This window comes from Topomyia yanbarensis, chromosome 3, assembly GCF_030247195.1.
Source record: "Topomyia yanbarensis strain Yona2022 chromosome 3, ASM3024719v1, whole genome shotgun sequence".
NCBI classification, from domain to species: Eukaryota; Metazoa; Arthropoda; class Insecta; order Diptera; family Culicidae; genus Topomyia; species Topomyia yanbarensis.
The window spans coordinates 230,947,212-230,966,120 of NC_080672.1; the positions used below are offsets into that span (position 1 = coordinate 230,947,212).

Sequence of the window (18,909 nt, forward strand, 5' to 3'; positions counted from 1 at the left end):
CAACTGAAATTCAAATGGCCTATGCTAGCAAAGAGCAGATGGCATCAGTGTTCCTAGATATTAAGGGGGCTTTTGATTCAGTTTCGATCAACATTCTTTCAGAGAAGCTGCACCAGCATGGTCTTTCAGCGACTTTAAACAACTTTTTACTAAACTTGTTGTCGGAAAAGCACATGCATTTTTCGCATGGTGACTTATCGACATCACGATTTAGCTACATGGGCCTTCCCCAGGGCTCATGTCTAAGCCCCCTTTTATACAATTTCTATGTCAACGACATTGATGAATGTCTTGACAATTCCTGCACGTTAAGGCAACTTGCAGACGATGGCGTGGTATCTGTTACGGGACCCAAAGCTGTCGATCTACAAGGACCATTACAGAATACCCTGAACAATTTGTCTGCTTGGGCTATTAAGCTGGGTATCGAATTCTCCACGGAGAAAACTGAGCTAGTTGTATTTTCAAGGAAGCGTGAACCAGCACAACTACAGCTTCTATTAATGGGTCAAACTATCGCTCAGGTCTTCACAGTAAAATATCTAGGGGTCTGGTTCGACTCGAAAGGTACTTGGGGATGCCATATTCGGTATTTGAAACAGAAATGCCAACAAAGGATCAACTTTCTTCGTGCAATAACCGGAACATGGTGGGGTGCCCACCCAGGAGACCTAATTAGGTTGTATCAAACAACGATACTGTCGGTAATGGAATACGGATGCTTCTGCTTTCGCTCCGCCGCGAACATACATTTCATCAAACTCGAAAGAATTCAGTATCGTTGTTTGCGTATAGCCTTAGGGTGCATGCAGTCGACCCATACGATGAGTCTCGAAGTGCTGTCGGGCGTTCTCCCGTTGAAAAATCGATTTTGGGAACTCTCATATCGATTGCTCATTCGATGCGATATCTTGAACCCGGTCGTGATTGAAAATTTCGAAAGGCTTGTTGAGCTCAATTCTCAGACCCGTTTCATGTCCCTGTACTTTGACTACATGGCGCAGAATATTAACCCTTCTTCTTACAATCCCAACCGTGTGCATTTCATAAATACTTCTGAATCTACTGTTTTCTTCGACACATCCATGAAAAACGAGATTAGTGGAATTCCGGACCACATACGCCCACAAGTGGTTCCAAACATTTTTTATAATAAATTCCGAGAAGTCGACTGTTCTAAGATGTTTTATACTGACGGATCAAACCTCGAAGGATCCACTGGCTTCGGTATTTTCAATCAAAAGTTCACCGCCTCCTACAAACTCAGTGACCCTGCTTCAGTTTACGCCGCAGAACTAGCTGCCATTCAGTATACCCTTGGAGTCATTGAAACATTACCCGCAGGCCATTACTTCATCGTTACGGATAGCCTCAGTTCTATTGACGCTATTCGCTCGATGAAACATGGAAAGCACTCCTCGTATTTTTTGGGGAAAATACGGGAGCTACTGAGTGCTTTATCTGACAACTCTTTCCAGATTACCTTGGTATGGGTCCCTTCTCATTGCTCCATTCCGGGCAATGAGAAGGCAGACTCCTTAGCTAAGGTGGGTGCCTTAGAAGGAGACGTTTACGAAAGACCAATTTGCTTCAGCGAATTTTTCAGTATTACTCATCAGAGAACCCTCGAAAGTTGGCAAACTTCGTGGAGCAGCGGAGAGCTGGGAAGGTGGCTACATTCGATAATCCCTAAGGTATCGACGAAACCTTGGTTCAAGGGGATGGATGTGGGTCGTGACTTCATTCGTGTGATGTCCCGACTCATGGCAAACCATTACACGCTGGATGCACATCTCCGGCGTATTGGGCTCGTGGATAGTGGTATCTGCGCTTGTGGCGACGGCTATCACGACATCGAGCACATTGTCTGGGCGTGCACCGAGTACACTTCCGCTAGGTCTCGGCTAATGGATACCCTGCGGGCCCGAGGAAGACCACCCAACGTCCCGGTTCGAGATGTGCTGGTAAGCCGCGATGTTCTCTATATGTCCCTTATATACACCTTTGTGAAAACCATCAATATACAAGTCTAACTGCCCCTTGTTATTTTCCTTATCATTCTCAGAACCCTCTTCCACCTGTATCAAAGCATCTGTATCGAATGAGCCAACAAACACGGGACCTACGGCACGAACATAACACGCTTAACTCGAAATGTAGCCGATCCACATCTGAGCCGTACTACGAAATCGTCTGGAAAAACCCCTGCCATCTTGAGGAGGACCACCCGGCGTCCCAGTACATGATTCCCCTGATGAAGGCCACCCGAGTTTGTAATCCATCCGTTGATCTCACGATGCCTGAAACTGAAATAATTTTCTCTCCCTGCCATCTTTGTCTACCCTCCCTCCCCTGACTCTTATACCCAGAAGTAACACCCCTACCCCCCCCCCCCCCCCCCCCAATATCATCACGAAGCATTTAGCTCTTCTTGTCTCTTCTAGTTTTAACTATTATATTATATAATCTCGTTGAAATTGCCCAACTCTACTACCCCCAAAAATAACTATAATTACGAATCTTTACAAAATTCAATCATGCCCTCTAGTTATTCCTAGTTTTAAGTTAGCCGTAAAAAATTGTCCCCCTTAATTAAACATTATTTGCTCCAATAATCTCACTGATAAAAATGTCAAACCATATTGCCACAAAAACTAAATGACCCCCCTAATCTTACGAAAATAATATTATCCCCTTGTGTAGATATATAAGATAGCTATAAAATCGCATTAGTCTCATTTTAAAAAATCAATATGTAATCCCCTAGTTTTAAGCAATTTAAAATGTAAAACAAAACAAAATTGGCACCTTTAAGCTAACGCAACGTGCCTTATCAAATAAACGGTTTGAATAAAAAAAAATATAGCGAGAAACATGATGAGAAATTGTGAGTTTTTTGCTTCAAATCACTGTATCTAGGGATTTGCTCAAGTTATATTGAAGTTTTAGATGTTTTTATGTGTGAAAATGTCTGAGGAACACAATGGCATAAACATTTTCAAAAGAATATTACACGAGTTGTTAGAAAAACACAGTTTTAGTTTTAAACTGGAAATAAAGGATATTTGGCAACACTGTAACCAAAAATAACAATTTTTTCTAGATTCCCTGACTCATTTTCTTCAAAATGCATTTCACCAATTGTTTATAGACCATATGAACGCAAAGATATGAATAAAAGTTAAAAATTGATGATTTTTTTCTATGGAAAATTTTCCATGCACGATTATGACACGTCATACAAATTTTGTCATCAATACACGCCTATGACACGTGTGAGTGCGACTTTTGTTTACATTCATAGTAAAAACTCGCAACATAATCAACCGATCTTCGTAATATTTGAGAGATTTATGCAGAATAAATAGAAGCATCAATTGTCTTCTTAGGATTGTTTATACCATTTATAAGTTTCAAGATATTCAATCTCAAACTTGAAAAATCGTTTTTCTCGAAATGTGCTAAATGGCGCTTGTCATAAGATAGCACAACAGCGACGATATGATTCATTTTTAAAATTATCTCATACAACGACCCAACAACAATTCTCCCAGGATCCCAATTCTTCAAGGATTTTATTATAAAATCAACTACATAATTGAGTATAAAACAATAATAATTTTAAAGAAACATAACGCATTAGCTTTGCATGTTTTCCTTAAGGGTGGCGTCTGGTGTAAAGTGCTGATACCGAAAGGGATATTGGTTTACGATTTTGAAGGTACGGCAACAATGGACCTCTTGTGTAATGTGAAGGTTTATTTACACATTCATTATGTACGAGAAAAAATTGCAGTCACACAGAACCACATGAGCGTTCCAAGAGTAGATGTCCAACCATTTCCACGTCGAGGAGCGCCATGGCGGATATGATAAAATCTTATACAGTCAAGCCTGAGTACGAACGAAGTGCGTGGAGGTACGCTTTTCACGCGCAAGGCGCGATTGAAAAATTCATATCTCCGTAAGTATTTAATTTATTTATTTATTTTCGTCAAGCATATGTAGACTACATAGAATGGTATTACAATATTTGCTTATATACTATACATTATTTCTACGATTAAGTTCAAATTTAATTTGTTTTCTGGGCGTGGAAAGGTTGATTATTGCACAATTTTCATTGTAATGACGCATCATTCTATTGTTGGGGCTATTTTAGCATAGTTTGTCCTAAAAGATTGTTCTTGGAATAAATTATGAGTTTTAAGTTGACGAATAGGTACATAAAATTTGATTTACGAGAGTAATGATGCGGATTGTACACGTTCCCCACTCCCAAATTTTTAATGCATCAATAAAAATGATTTTACTACTTTATAAAATCATGTCCAAGTTTGAAAAAAAACCTGTTTGTTTTAAACTTTTCAATATTTTCCATGAAACCTATACGTTGAGTAAGTCTCATCAGATACATCATCCGAAAGCTGTGAAAAAGGCGCACATTTCATGTCTTGGGCACTTTTTGGTATCTTCTTTACTTTTAACAGTACGAGCGATTGAAAAAAGTAGGTTTTTTCAAATGATGAAATTCAACACAAAAAATTTAGAAAGTTTCGCCTACTATGTTGAAATAAAAACAAAGTGGCGAATATTTTTGACTACTAAACCGAGAAAAAAATTTGATCTGGGCAAAAAAAAATTTGTGGCAAATTTTGCGTGGAATGCCCCATATATATATATATATATATATATATATATATATATATATATATATATATATATATATATATATATATATATATATATATATATATATATATATATATATATATATATATATATATATATATATATATATATATATATATATATATATATATATATATATATATATATATATATATATATATATATATATATATATATATATATATATATATATATATATATATATATATATATATAGCTTTTGATGGAAACCAGACAGGGACATTCTAATAAATATTATTTGTTTGTTATATTTGTGCCTTTTGCTGAAGCAAACAGAATCGCATGTTCTGTTCTACAATCAATATATTTTTGAAACAAGTGAAACTGTACTTAAAAGTTTTTTTGATGATTTGCTTAGTGTTATAGAAACAAGTGAATCGATCAAAAAAGTATGTGCATTGAATATTTACGATGTGAATTTATTCTATTTTGTGATTCAAAATTAAATGGCATCGAAGTGTTCGCCACAATTTACTAAAATCGGTTGCCGGCACCCCATTTTTTGTGGCAAATGCTCTCAATATCCTAATCAATATCGGTATTTTGGGACGGGCTTTACGAATAGATACCAGAAATCGATCTTTGGCACCATTCTGAAAACCAGGAAGGCGACTTCCGGTTTAGCGTTTTACATTTACCGTACAAGACCCATCTACCGATCAATTAACAGCGGTTTCTACTTCCAACGCTCTTTAAGAAACAATGCTAAAAGGCATTTCAATTCGATCTTCGTTTTCAACTAGAATATTTAATCAACTATCAAGAAAAAATACACAAATTTGTAAATGAATTGGCAGACAGTGCAAAATAGCCGAAAAGCCCAACAATTCTAGAGTGCCATTCACCGATCACTACAAGTAATAGATATCCATTTGCCGAAAATTCTAGGTTTATAATTTTTTATTACCGACAAATTAGCTCCAAACATGTGTTGCAGACTTTGTTCATATGGTTTGTGTATAATTCACTTAGAAATATTGTCCTTACACAGTTTTATTAACAGTTGGTTTGGGTTAAGAGAAAAAAAAGCGGTAAAATGGCAACGGATTTAATGCAGCATTCAAATACAATAATTTGGAAAAATTCGAAAAGATGAGTAATGAAAGTGTATATTATATTGATGTTCTACGTACTATTTCCATATTTCACTTTATTTATAATTTCTAAATTCCGTGCAATATTCGAGTCAAAACAATTTCGCCGTCAAATTGATCGGTAAATGGAGGCCTAGCGGTGGATGGGCTCTGCACGGTATATGAAGAAAGCCTACTTGGTCGTGATTACACCGCTAGGTAGCACTATATATACCAGATTGTCACGACCAGACAAACTGTTGTGTGTAAGGGAGCAAGGCTGGAAACGTGACATTTTTTATGAACGTCATAAGCTTACAAACTTTCGCGCTGCAGCCCGATCAAGAAAGTCATAGATGAATTTCATGGTTGGTGTACGTATGAATTTCGTTCAATGAATGTAATGTCTTTGGTGTGCGTGAATGCCGCCATAGAGCAGTTTTGTTTTCGGCCACCAGGACTGGAAGAAGTAATTTCGAATGTCATTGTAATGCGAAAGTTGGGGAAAAAACCTACACTACATGCACCTGTGCAAGTTTGACTACGGCTGCTGTGCATGTAAACGGACGAGAGAAAAGCAAAAACGTTCGTGCTGCTGAGCGCAGTGATGTCACAAGTACAGATTTATCTAGAATGGTGCAGATTTTTGAAGTGTGTCTGGTACAGATCAGCTTATCAGTACGGATTGCAGATTTTTGTAAAAAAGTACAGATTGGTACAGATATTTTTTATATGACAGCAAGGTAAAATAATTTAACACTGTGATGTATCCCAGTAAACAGCAGGTAAAGGTCGAGTTAGGCTGCTGACAGAGTGATGGCGAGAAGATGAAGTGGAGCTGGTACTAACTGAGCTTGAACTGAAGCAAATATTAGAATGCGATATCCGATAAACCTGCTTCCAGCAAAATCATTCCTTTTTATCCCTTTCATAGTGGAAGCCGAGCGGATCTACTCAGAATGTCTACGCATACTTTGGCATGCTCGATTTGATTTGCTGCAAGCAGAATTCTCGCATTCTAATGTATGGTAATGCTCAGCTTCTCGCCGCCACTCTGTCAGCGACATTTGGTTACAAACAAAGTCGCGGCAAGAATTTGAGCTGGCGCTGATATTGATATTTCCCAGTCAAACTCATCCGGAATTCTGACTGATTCCTTGCGAAATTCCAGTGCAAATAAAACAACCGCTTCCGAGTTAGAATTTCTGGTTTGGTTTCCTCGAATGAAAAATCAATATAAGAAAAATGATTTTTTAAACCAATTTATTATTGTTTGGGTACATAATCCGGTACAGATTTTCCTAGAGACAAGTACAGATAGAAAAGATTTTTCAACTCCCGGTACAGATTTAATTGTGGCAAGACTGGCTAAGCGTGCCTGTTAAATCTAGACCAACATTTCAAAAGGGCGGAAGAGCCAATATGTAAACAAAACTTCTTATTCCATGTGTCGACAGAGCAGTTCAAAATGACTGTTTACACGTGATAATTATATTGAAACTTGTTTTGCCCTCCTTACAATGGAAGTTTTACACCCAAAACGCGAGCCGTATGATTTACATGCGAATAAGCATGATTCTAATGAGAATAAGCGATATTGGTCCGGGACAAGAAAGCATTAAATGGTGATGACACCACAGAAACTTACAAAAACACACAGTTGGTAATGTGTTAGTGAATTTAACGATCTCGGAGTATTAGTATTGAAATGACTCCGCACTAATGCACGTGTAAAGGGCATCTCCGCTCGTGATATGTTTGTCTATTAAAACAGCCCCCAAGGATGAAACCTAAAAAATAATGTTACACCCCTATCACAGTTTCGGCGTCATTTCACCGCACTTTTTTGCCCGTCGAACTGTCAAAACTGGAATTTCATCCTGGATATAAGCTGTTGATGTGCACAGATTGTTATTACGCCGCCATTCAGTTTTCTTTAATAGTCTGATTAAATAATCGAGAATGACAGATCAGATAATGTCGCAGATTGTCGTTGATTTGTCTAGTAAGTAGCTATGTTCTTCTCTATTCGTATTAGGTATTTTCATTGAGTAAATATCGTTTTTTTCCTAGATGCGGTGAATTATATTGATGGCACGGAGTTCACTCTTAGTGCATACAGATTAATAAACGATAATGCTCAAATCAAAATTCTTCCAACGGTAGAATATGCTGTTGATTCCGCCCATTTAGAAAGTGGTATCAGGTCTGAAGTGGTATCCTGTTATCACGCTTCCAAATTTTGTTCGTCGACAAGATCTTTCCGTTCGAACCGGAGTGGTCGGAATTTTGGATGGTATATTTTTATACTAATTTTGGATTATTTTTTGTTAATCTTAAGTTATTGTAAAATCTTCTCCTTCCCAAGTGGAACACAAGATCCTATTGCCGATTGATTTGAATTGCCCGGTATCTGGCGATCGCCATGGAAATTGTCACGTAATGGGAAACCAACACGACAAAGAAAATTCAGTATTTGATATGAAACACACGGTTAACGAATTAAGCGTGGAATACGACGATGAGGACTACGAGCCGCAGGGAGATGCGACATAGATGAATGACTTTTCAATCTATGAATATTTCGAACCGTACCGTAATCAATCCGTCGTCGATGAAGATCATTTGAATGGTAAGAAACATTTGATTTAACCCTCCGTAGACCAGGTGGGGTCGGATTGGACCACATATTTTTTGCTTGTAGCTTAGCGTATGCGAGTGGATCTCGCCTGGTCTGCGTTGGTTAAAATTTTCTCTACTACGCTTTTCTACAACGGATAAGTAGACGTAACACGGAGAATGTTTTTGCGTTCAGGACTACCACCAAGTAGTCTAACGCCATCTGTTGGTCACACCGTATTGGTCCAGCAGGCACCAAATGATAGTAGACTTCAATCGCCTTTCTCGATTTCACCGTCTGGTTATTTGTTTGTAGTACAATAATCCGTTTAAACCGTCTTTGAAGCATAGTTTCTATAGCTAATAATGGATATAATTTCAGATGCTGCAAGTGATGAAAATAAACATGATAAAATGGGCTTCGCTGAACTAGATCGTGATCATACAATTCCTGTAAACTCAACGAAGAAATTAAATAACAAGAAACTTAAGGAACAGGGTTCGGAATATATTAAAAAAATGGCACGAAAGCACCAGCCCGAAAGCTACGAGAATCTTGCAGCTGCTCTAAGCGTAAATGTAATGAAAAATACAGCGAAGAGCTCAGATCAAAGCTATTGAAAAATTTGCTGGAACTGAAAGTCTCAGGACAGGATCAATTTCTGAGCAGTCACGTTGCGGTTACGTTCCGGTGACGCCTTCGAGTAAGTTCGAGTTAATCGTTGATTGTAGAATTTTGATAAAAGGACGTCCATAGATTACTTTATCCCATCCATGAAGAGTAAATAATACTATGTGATATAAATGTAAAATTCTGCAAAACTGGAACTATATATAACTATATATATATATATATATATATATATATATATATATATATATATATATATATATATATATATATATATATATATATATATATATATATATATATATATATATATATATATATATATATATATATATATATATATATATATATATATATATATATATATATATATATATATATATATATATATATATATATATATATATATATATATATATATATATATATATATATATATATATATATATATATATAACTTACTCAATTGATGTATAAATTCTATAAATATGAAATTTTGTACTACCGCTATTCACAATATTGTCCATTGTTTAATGGGATATTCCATATACATGGGACAATTATACGTAGAACGACACTGATAGAATATATTCGTAAATCGCTAGGAGTTAGTTTCGTACGGAAAGTTTTCGTAATATATACGAATTTTTCGTACATATTATGAATCGTTCGTAGTTCTATTGAAACACTTTTATTTTTGTAAACCACGAAACGACTTTCGTTGGCTTATTACGAAACAGCTTCGTTCGGTAAACGAATTGTTCGCTGATATATACGAATATCTTTAAAATATTTACGAGCACCATTCGTCAAACCGTCAAAGTCAAAGAGCTTCAATAGAGGTAGAATATGGAGTCATTGTTGCTATACGTCAGATAATTGTTGATCATCACGACGATCTCGGTCTGACTATTCAGTAGCCGTATCCGTGTCTGCCGGTTTCAGGAAGATTTTCTGAACCTCTCTTTTGCTTCCAGTTAATCCAGAAACTGGAGCAGTACGGATTCAGTTGAGCCATCGCGAACGCTCATTGGTTTTGTATGAATAAGTTTGAGTTTTTCTCTGCCGGCGCAATGTCAAAATAATATGCTATTAAATACGAAAAATTCTGTTAGACGAACGAAATGAATTCGTGCGACCAACGAGTTTGTTCGTAATATACACACACATTTTTTAAAATAAACAAAACATTTCGTTTCATTCACGAAAAATAATGTCGTTTTCAACGACGTCATTCGTGCAATGTACACTAAATATGTAAAATTTACGAAAACCTTCGTTCATCAAGCGGCCATTTCTAGATACCACAATAAAATCGATTTTGCCGGATCTTTTTCTTTAATTAAAAAAAATCGGTGTTGTCAAACATCGATCCCAAAAGATCGAATGAAAAAATGAGAGGATAATAAATACGAAAACTTTTCTAAGATGAACGAAAAGAATTCGTGTGACCAACGAAGTCGTTCTTAATATACATAAACGTTTATTAAAATAAACGAAACGTTTCATTCACCAAAACAAGGTTGTTATCGACGATAATATTCGTGCAATGTACACTAAATAAGTAAAATTTACGAAAAATTTCGTTCATCAAGCGTCCATTTCTTCGTATCACAATAAAATCGATTTGGTCACATCGTTTTTCTTAAATTAAAAAAAAATCGATGTTGTCAAACATCGATCCCCAAATACGAAAAATTTTCTAAGATAAACGAAATGAATTCGTGCGGCCATCGAACCATCGAAATCGTTCATCATTTATTGAAATAAACGAATCATTTCGTTTCATTCAAGAAAAATAATGTCGTTATCAACGATAACATTCCTGCAATGTACACCAAATATGTAAAATTAACGGAAACTTTCGTTCATCAAGCGGCCATTACTTCACACCACAATCTTTCTAGTCCTCAATAGAGGTGAGCAGGTTGAAATAAAATCGATTTTGATAGTGTTAAGTAATTAATATATTGAAAATGAATTTCGTTACAATTTGTTATCACCTAGCAGTAGGGTTACTACGCCTATAAAATGAATTCTATTTATACATTAACTAATACCAAGAGAATAAATTAATATGCATGAACTTCCGGATTAGGTTATAGGATAGTGAACTCTAAACGTATAAAATAGTAAACTCTAACACACTCAATCAGTAGCAATTAAAGTCTCGATCAAATAGAACGTGTTTTTCATATCGCCGTAATCACAAGCGTCGTGCCTTGTCCGAAATCCACGAGGAAGAACAAAGAAAATCCTTCTCGTCGCTGCACTCTTTTTTATTAAATCAAACAGTGGTGCCGAAACCCTGGATTCGTGTCGCCGGAAAGTATCTCGTATCGTATCGCAGTGCAGAACCAACATAGTATCGACCCGTTCCTGCGCTCTGTAACGTGTTCGGAAAATTCGGAAGCACGTGTAGGAAAATCATCTCGTCTCGTGAGGAACGCTCCATCGTGTCACAAGGAACGACGCCGTACCTCAGAAGCTTCTCGCAACGTAACAACGCCATAATCGGTTGAAGGTTCTAAATCGCAAACGAGCAACCATCTTAGGCTCGGCTAATTTAATTAAATCATTCAATGATGAATTTCAACCCGCACAAAGTCTTCAAGTACGAGTGCGACTAGATTTATTAGATGATTTGTGGAAGCAGTTTTCAGAGGTACAAGATGAAATTGAATCGTTAGAGGCCTTTGACGAACATGCTGAGGTAGAGTTATCCGAAGAACGAATCGCGTTCCATAACATGTATGTTGAACTTAAATCGTCTTTGGTTGGAAAATTGTCTTCTGAAAATGTCCGTAACCTTCCACGGGAACCTCCAAACCCTGGTCAAGTTACCTAATCCGTCCGCTTGCCCGAAATTGAGATTCCGGAGTTTGATGGCAACCCGGAGGATTGGATAGTATTTCGGGACGTCTTTAAATAGCTAGTTCATGGCAATATGCAACTAACACCAGTACAAAAATTACACTATCTCAAGGCATCGCTTAAATGTGAAGCACAGCGTATTATCTCGTCTCTTGAAATGTCAGCAGACAATTATTTAATAGCATGGAGGTTATTGGAGAAACGGTACAATAACCCGAACCTCTTGATAAAACGACACCTCGCCGCGTTATTCTCGATGCCCGCGTTGAAACGTGAGTCTGCTACCAGTTTGTCGGCACTGGTAGATCAGTTTGATCGTCATGTCAGCATTCTAAGGGAATGGAACAACACTGGAATTCAGTGCTTGTCGAATGGCTGAGTAGCCGTTTAGATCCCAACACACTGAGAGAATGGTAGAATATGTGTAACGAAGAAGAAAGACCAATCTATGATAAGCTAGTCGCGTTCATTCGAAAGCAAGCCAGGACCCTTCGATCGGTGAAGCTGTCGCAAATTGAACCATCCGCGCACGAAATTAAACCAGTCCAAAAATCAAAATCGTCTTCTAATTTCGTGATTTCTGAGCCATCCAATAAATGCCCTATGTGCAAGCAGGGTCATCCTATTTATCGATGTGATCAGTTTAAACGGTTGTCGCCAAAGGAAAAGTTTAATGTGGCAAAAAGGCATAAATTGTGTATCAATTGTTTGAACGGTTATCATTTTGCGAAAAATTGTAACTCAATTTGTTGTAGTGTTTGTACTAACCGTCATCATACCATGTTACATTTACCAGCTAGCCCAGAACAAACATCAAATACTGGTGCGAGTGCTAATTCCCTTATGGTAACTTGTGACTCACATGCAAACGAGTTTGAGTTATCTCAGTCACTGAATACATCACACACTTATCAAAAGTGCCAATCGCAATCGGTCTCGTCGCGTTCGCCGGTATCCACACAATCGTTTTGTGCACTTCTTCCGAATGATGGCAAACGCGAAAATGTTCATGGAGAACTAGGGCAAGCAATCGAGCCAGTTGCCAAATCGTTTAAGTCGCATCCATTACGAGAGGGCTGTGAAGTTTTTTTAGCTACCGCGGTGATTAAAATAAAGGATGTTTCGGATTCGTTTAACTACGCGCGCGTTGTGTTGGATAATTGCTCGCAGTGCAATTTCATATCGGAATCGTTAGTTAGAAAACTCGGGCTGAAACGCGTTAAAACCAACATGGATGTAGTTGGAATCGGGCATGGAAAGGTACACATAAATGAGATGGTGGATGTGAAAATGGTTTCTCGTGTAAAGATGTTTAGCATAAATGCTAATTGCCTAGTAATATCGAAGATTTAGGCAGTGTTGCCTAGCAAAAATGTTGATATTAATGGGTGGAAGATCCCGAAAAACTTAGTGTTAGCCGACCCAAAATTCAATATTAGTGCTGGGGTGGATCTATTACTAGGGGCTGAATTCTTCTTCCGTTTAATTGAAAGTTGTAATTACAACTTAGCTGATGGTTATCCATCCTTACAGCGAACCGCGTTCGGTTATACTGTGTCTGGAATGTATGCGTCGTCGGGAACAAGGCCGTCAATTTGCATTATCAGCACAGGATCAGCTCTCGATGGTATGCTGCAATGGTTTTGGGAACTGGATCGCATAAATGAGAATCCAGCACTAACACCCGAAGAACAACGATGTGAAGATCATTTTCAGAGAACTGTTTCTCGCGATTCATCTGGTCGATACGTAGTGCAGATGCCGGTGAGAGAAGATCGTTTGCCACTGCTTGGCAATAGCTACCCGATCGCTGAACGAAGGATGCAATCCGTTGAGCGTCGTTTTCGATTGGACCCGCGCTTTCATAAAGAATACTGTCGGTTTATGGAGGAATATTCTCGTCTCGGACATATGGAAACCGGTTTTCGCTCAGGTAAACTTTCTTTCTTTTTACCACATCATGCTATCCAGCGTCCAGATAGTTCTTCGACCAAAACTAGGGTTGTATTTGATGCATCGTGTAAGGGATGCAATCAGCTCTCTTTGAATGACGTGCTTTACGCTGGACCAACGGTACAGCCTCCGCTTTTAGCTATCGTGCTAAATTTTCGAATGCCAAAATTTGTATACATTGAAAAAATGTTTCGACAAATATTGGTACACCCAAATGATCGTAACTTGTTTCAAATTATCTGAAGAAATGATTTTTCGTCTCCCCTTCAAACCTATCGTTTAACTACAGTAACTTATGGTACAAACTGTGCTCCGTTCCAATCTACGCGCTTGTTAAATCAGCTTGCAGAAGATGAGGGAGCAAGGTTTCCTCTCGGCGCGAAAATCTTAAAGACTCGAACATATGTCGATGATACGTTGGCAGGTGATGACGACTTAGAAATGGCAGTGGAATCTACTATTCAATTGAACAATTTGCTTCGAATGGGGAGGTTTTACTCTCAGGAAATGGTGTAGCAATGACTCTCGAGTGTTACAGTTAATAGAACCGGACCTAATAGAAATGCCAGATCAAGTTGAAATCGACAAATCAAACGCGGTGAAAACCCTCGGTCTTTTGTGGAATCCTTTGAATTATCAGTTTTATTTTAAAATTCTAACATTGCCATTGTTAAGCACAATCACTAAAAGGGTGGTAGTGTCGGAAATGGCTCAATTATTTGACCCGTTAGGGTTGGTTGGTCCAGTTATTGTTCGAGCAAAAATATTTGTACAACAGTTATGGGCAAAATGTTACGAGTGGGATGAGCAATTACCTGATACTGATTCATCGTGGTGGTGTGAATATAGAAAACAAAATCCTAACCTTGCAAAATTAATAGTTCCTCGACGTGTGATAAATAATCGAACCTACTCTTTACATTGTTTTTGCGGTGCTTCTGAACGAGCATACGGTTGTTGCGTGTATGTAGTATCCGCCGATGATAAAGAGAATATGTGTAGCAACCTTCTGATCGCTAAATCGCGTGTGTCTCCATTGCGAGGCATGACCGTGCCTCGATTGGAGCTTTGTGTAGCTTTATTGGGGAGTCAACTTGTAGAACAAGTTTTAAATACAACAGACTTTTCTGGTGATGTAACACTTTGGACCGATTCCACAATAGTGCTGCATTGGATAAACTCACCCCCTCCTATTTGGAAATTTTTTGTTTCTAATCGTATTTCAGAAATCCAAAGGATTTCAACGGGACACCAGTGGCGGCATATCTCGTCCGAACTGAATCCAGCTGATAGAATTTCCCGTGGGGTGAGTCCGTTGCAAATTCTTACTGATAAACTGTGGTTACATGGTCCTTGTATCATCCTTCAACCAAAGGAACTGTGGTCAACAATACAATTGGAAGGCTTTCCGAATGAGACGATGGCTATTGAACGTCGTCCTGTTGTAGCACTAGTTACAACCCAAGTAGTTGATTCAGATAATGATATTTTTCACAGGTTTTCGGAACTCTCTAAGTTGCTGAGAGTTACTTCCTATTGCTATCGTTTTGCTAGAAATTGCACTGTGCCACAAAATCAACGAAATTTTCGATCGCTAGAGTGGCCAGAAATAAACAACACGCTCAAATCTCTGATAATGGTCGCACAAACTGAGTCGTTCCCTGGGGCAGTTGAAAAATTGCAAGGTAACGATGGGAAACATCTGAGCAATGCTGAATTAAACTTCAAATCTCTGATCAAGGGTCTGAATCTTGTTTTGGATGACCTGGGACTAGTGAGGATTAAGGGCAGATTAGAAAACTTAAATGCTCCTCTCGATATAAGGCTATATTGTTACCAGCAGGTCATCAGTTAACGACATTGATTGCACGGTCAATCCACCTGCAAACCTTGCATGGAGGGCCAACGTTACTCCTATCTACAATGAAACAACGGTTTTGGCCATTGCGTGGGAGAAACTTGGCACGAAAAATCGTTAGAAATTGTGTACAATGTTTTCGATGCAATCCTCGTTTCCAGCATCAGATCATGGCTCCTCTTCCAAAGGTAAGAATTACTCCAGCACGGGTATTTTCTAAATCAGGATTAGGCTATTGTGGACCATTTCTTGTACGTCCACTGTTGGGTCGAGGTGCATCCGTGAAGATGTATGTGGCGTGTTTCGTTTGTATGGCAACGAAGGCAATCCACCTTGAAATTGTCCATGATCTTTCAGCGCAATCTTGTATCAACGCAATCAAGCGGTTTGTTGGTAGACGTGGTAGGGTCACGGATTTATATTGCGATAATGCAACCGCTTTCATAGGAGCGGACCGCGAACTCAAGGAGTTGCGTCTGCAATACCTTCAACAGTTCAAATCAGAAACGTGGAATAACTTCTGTCTCGAACAAGGAATCGTATTCCATCATATTCCAGCACGCTCTCCTCACTTTGGGGGACTTTGGGAGGCAGGGATCAAGTCCTTCAAGCATCATTTTCTACGTATACTAGGATACAAAGCGTTCCGTTTTGATGAAATGGGTACCGTGGTCATTCAAATCGAAAGCATCTTGAACAACACATTTGACAGCATTGACCGCTGGTCACTTCATCATTGGGGAACCCATGTTTTCCATTCCTGAGCCAGATTTAACCTGTAAGAACTTCACCAGCCTTCGTCGTTTTCAGGAGATGAAGCGTACAGTTCAAGATTTTTGGAAACGGTGGGGCCGCGACTATATCAGCCACCTGCACCAACGACCCAAGTGGCAAGACGAATCGATAATTCCCTTGAAAGAAGGCGTGCTAGTTTTGCTCAAACAAGACAACTTGCCGTCCCTCCAATGGAATTTAGGACGGATCGTGGAAATCGCTCCCGGAAGCGATGGTCGAGTCAGAGTCGTCAAGGTGAGGACGGCAAGAGTGTTATTCACGCGAGCAATAACCGAAGTGTGCATACTTCCAATCGACGTTGCAAGGAGAATCTCGAAACCAGCGCGGCGGAGCAGAGGATCAGGCAAAAGGTTTCTCCAGTACCAAACTGCTGAAATCCGAAGCAACTAAAACCAACTCAAGGAAAAATGTTGAAACTAATCGTTCAATAGAGGGCGGTGTTAATTAATTAATATATTGAAAATGAATTTCGTTACAATTTGTTATCACCTAGCAGTAGGGTTACTACGCCTATAAAATGAATTCTATTTATACATTAACTAATACCAAGAGAATAAATAAATATGCATGAACTTCCGGATTAGGTTATAGGATAGTGAACTCTGAACGTATAAAATAGTGAACTCTAACACACTCAATCAGTAGCAATTAAGATCTCGATCAAATAGAACGTGTTTTTCATATCGCCGTAATCACAAGCGTCGTGCCTTGTCCGAAATCCACGAGGAAGAACAAAGAAACTCCTTCTCGTCGCTGCACTCTTTTTTATTAAATCAAACAGCTAGATCGATCCTTTTAGTTAGTTGAAAAATCGTTGTTGTCAAACATCGATCCTAAAATATCGATTGAAAAAATAATATGCTAATAAATACGAAAACTTTCCTAAGATGAACGAAATAAATTCGTGTGAGCAATGAAATCGCTCGTAATATACATAAACGTTTATTAAAATAATCGAAACATTTCGTTTCATTCACGAAAAATAATGTCGTTATCAACGATAATATTCGTGCAATGCAAACTAAATAAGTAAAATTTATGAAAACTTTCGTTCATCAAGCGATCATTTCTTCGTACTACAATAAAATCGATTTGGCCACATCGATTTTTTGAAATTTAAAAAATCGATGTTGTCCAACATCGATCCCAAAAGATCGACTGAAAACTTTTCTAAAACAAACGAAATGAATTGGTGCGACCAACGAAATGGTTCATAATATACACAAACGTGTATTAAAATAAACAAAACATTTCGTTTCATTCACGAAAAATAATGTTGTTATCAATGATAAAATTCGTGCAGTTTATATTAAATGTGTAAAAGTTACGAAAGCTTTCGTTCACCAAGCGGCCATTCTTGTTCATGAAATGAACGAAACCTACTATTTACAATGCACGAAAATACTTCGTTGCAGAAAACGACGAATGAATTCGTGCATTGCATGATTTCATTATATTTACGAATTTATATTATCAGTGGACTAATTATGATATAATTCAAACATTGTAGCAAAGTCATTTTCATTATTTTTAGGTTGTTAATTCCAGACGAGTTTATGCATTCAAGTATCACCTTCCTGGAGACGGCGGTCAGGTTCGCGTGTGTCTGAAAATGTTTCTGAACACTTTTGATGTGACGGAAAAAAAAGTTCGCGTGCTAGTTTTGAAAAAAGTTACCGGTATGGTTATTTGTTCTGATGATAAGCGGATGCTTAATACCAATCGTTGCTCGATCACGACTGAAACCAAAGCATACATTGAGGAACATATTTAATCCTTTCCCGCATATTTTTCGCACTATACAAGAGAAAATACTAATGAGAAATATTTGTCCAGCGATTTGAATATTTCGAAAATGTACGAACTGTATATTTCCAAGTGCAAGAAGGATGCACAGCATCCCGTACATTATAACTCGTATCGCATTATTTTTAACGGATTCAATCTTGGTTTTCGAAAACCAAAAGCTGATACATGTGGCGAATGTGATCGCTTGAAAATTCTCCTGAAACAAGCAGATGACGAAGGTAAAAAAGGCAAGCAGAGGAACTTTTGTACTCGCATCAAACCCAAGCCAAAATAGTATACAATCAAAAAAGCAGAGTGTAGCGGATGCCAAAAGCGATTCTACGGTTCGCACTGTGTCCTTTGACTTACAGAAGTGCTTGGCTACACCTCATTTACGAAATGGATTGGCCTTCTACAAACGACAATTGTATACGTACAACCTCACGATTTTCCAAATACATCGTAATAAAAATAAGGGCTTCTGCTATATGTGGAATGAGTGACGAGGTAGACGAGGAGCTAATGAAATCGGCTCATGTATATTAGCTGATTTGAAGGTGTTCATAGCCGAAAACCCTGACATTAAGGTTGTAAATCTGTTTTCC

The 18,909-nt window shown here is 38.1% G+C and overlaps 1 protein-coding gene and 1 long non-coding RNA gene across 7 annotated transcripts in view; one reads left to right on the top strand and one right to left on the bottom strand.

The window, feature by feature from the left end:
* LOC131688995 (uncharacterized) overlaps nucleotides 1-18,909 on the bottom strand; it is a 327,429-nt gene that overhangs the window by 100,240 nt on the left and 208,280 nt on the right. The gene's annotated exons all lie outside the window — the stretch shown is intronic.
* Nucleotides 7,124-17,199, top strand: LOC131688999 (uncharacterized). 2 transcript variants are annotated; one of them, XR_009305330.1, is made up of 5 exons: nucleotides 7,124-7,791; nucleotides 7,860-8,082; nucleotides 8,155-8,418; nucleotides 8,788-9,109; nucleotides 16,532-17,199. It is a non-coding gene; the product is annotated as an uncharacterized LOC131688999 (long non-coding RNA). The 2 variants fall into 2 exon arrangements; XR_009305329.1 differs by lacking the exon at nucleotides 16,532-17,199 and having other exon boundaries at nucleotides 7,126-7,791; nucleotides 8,788-9,225.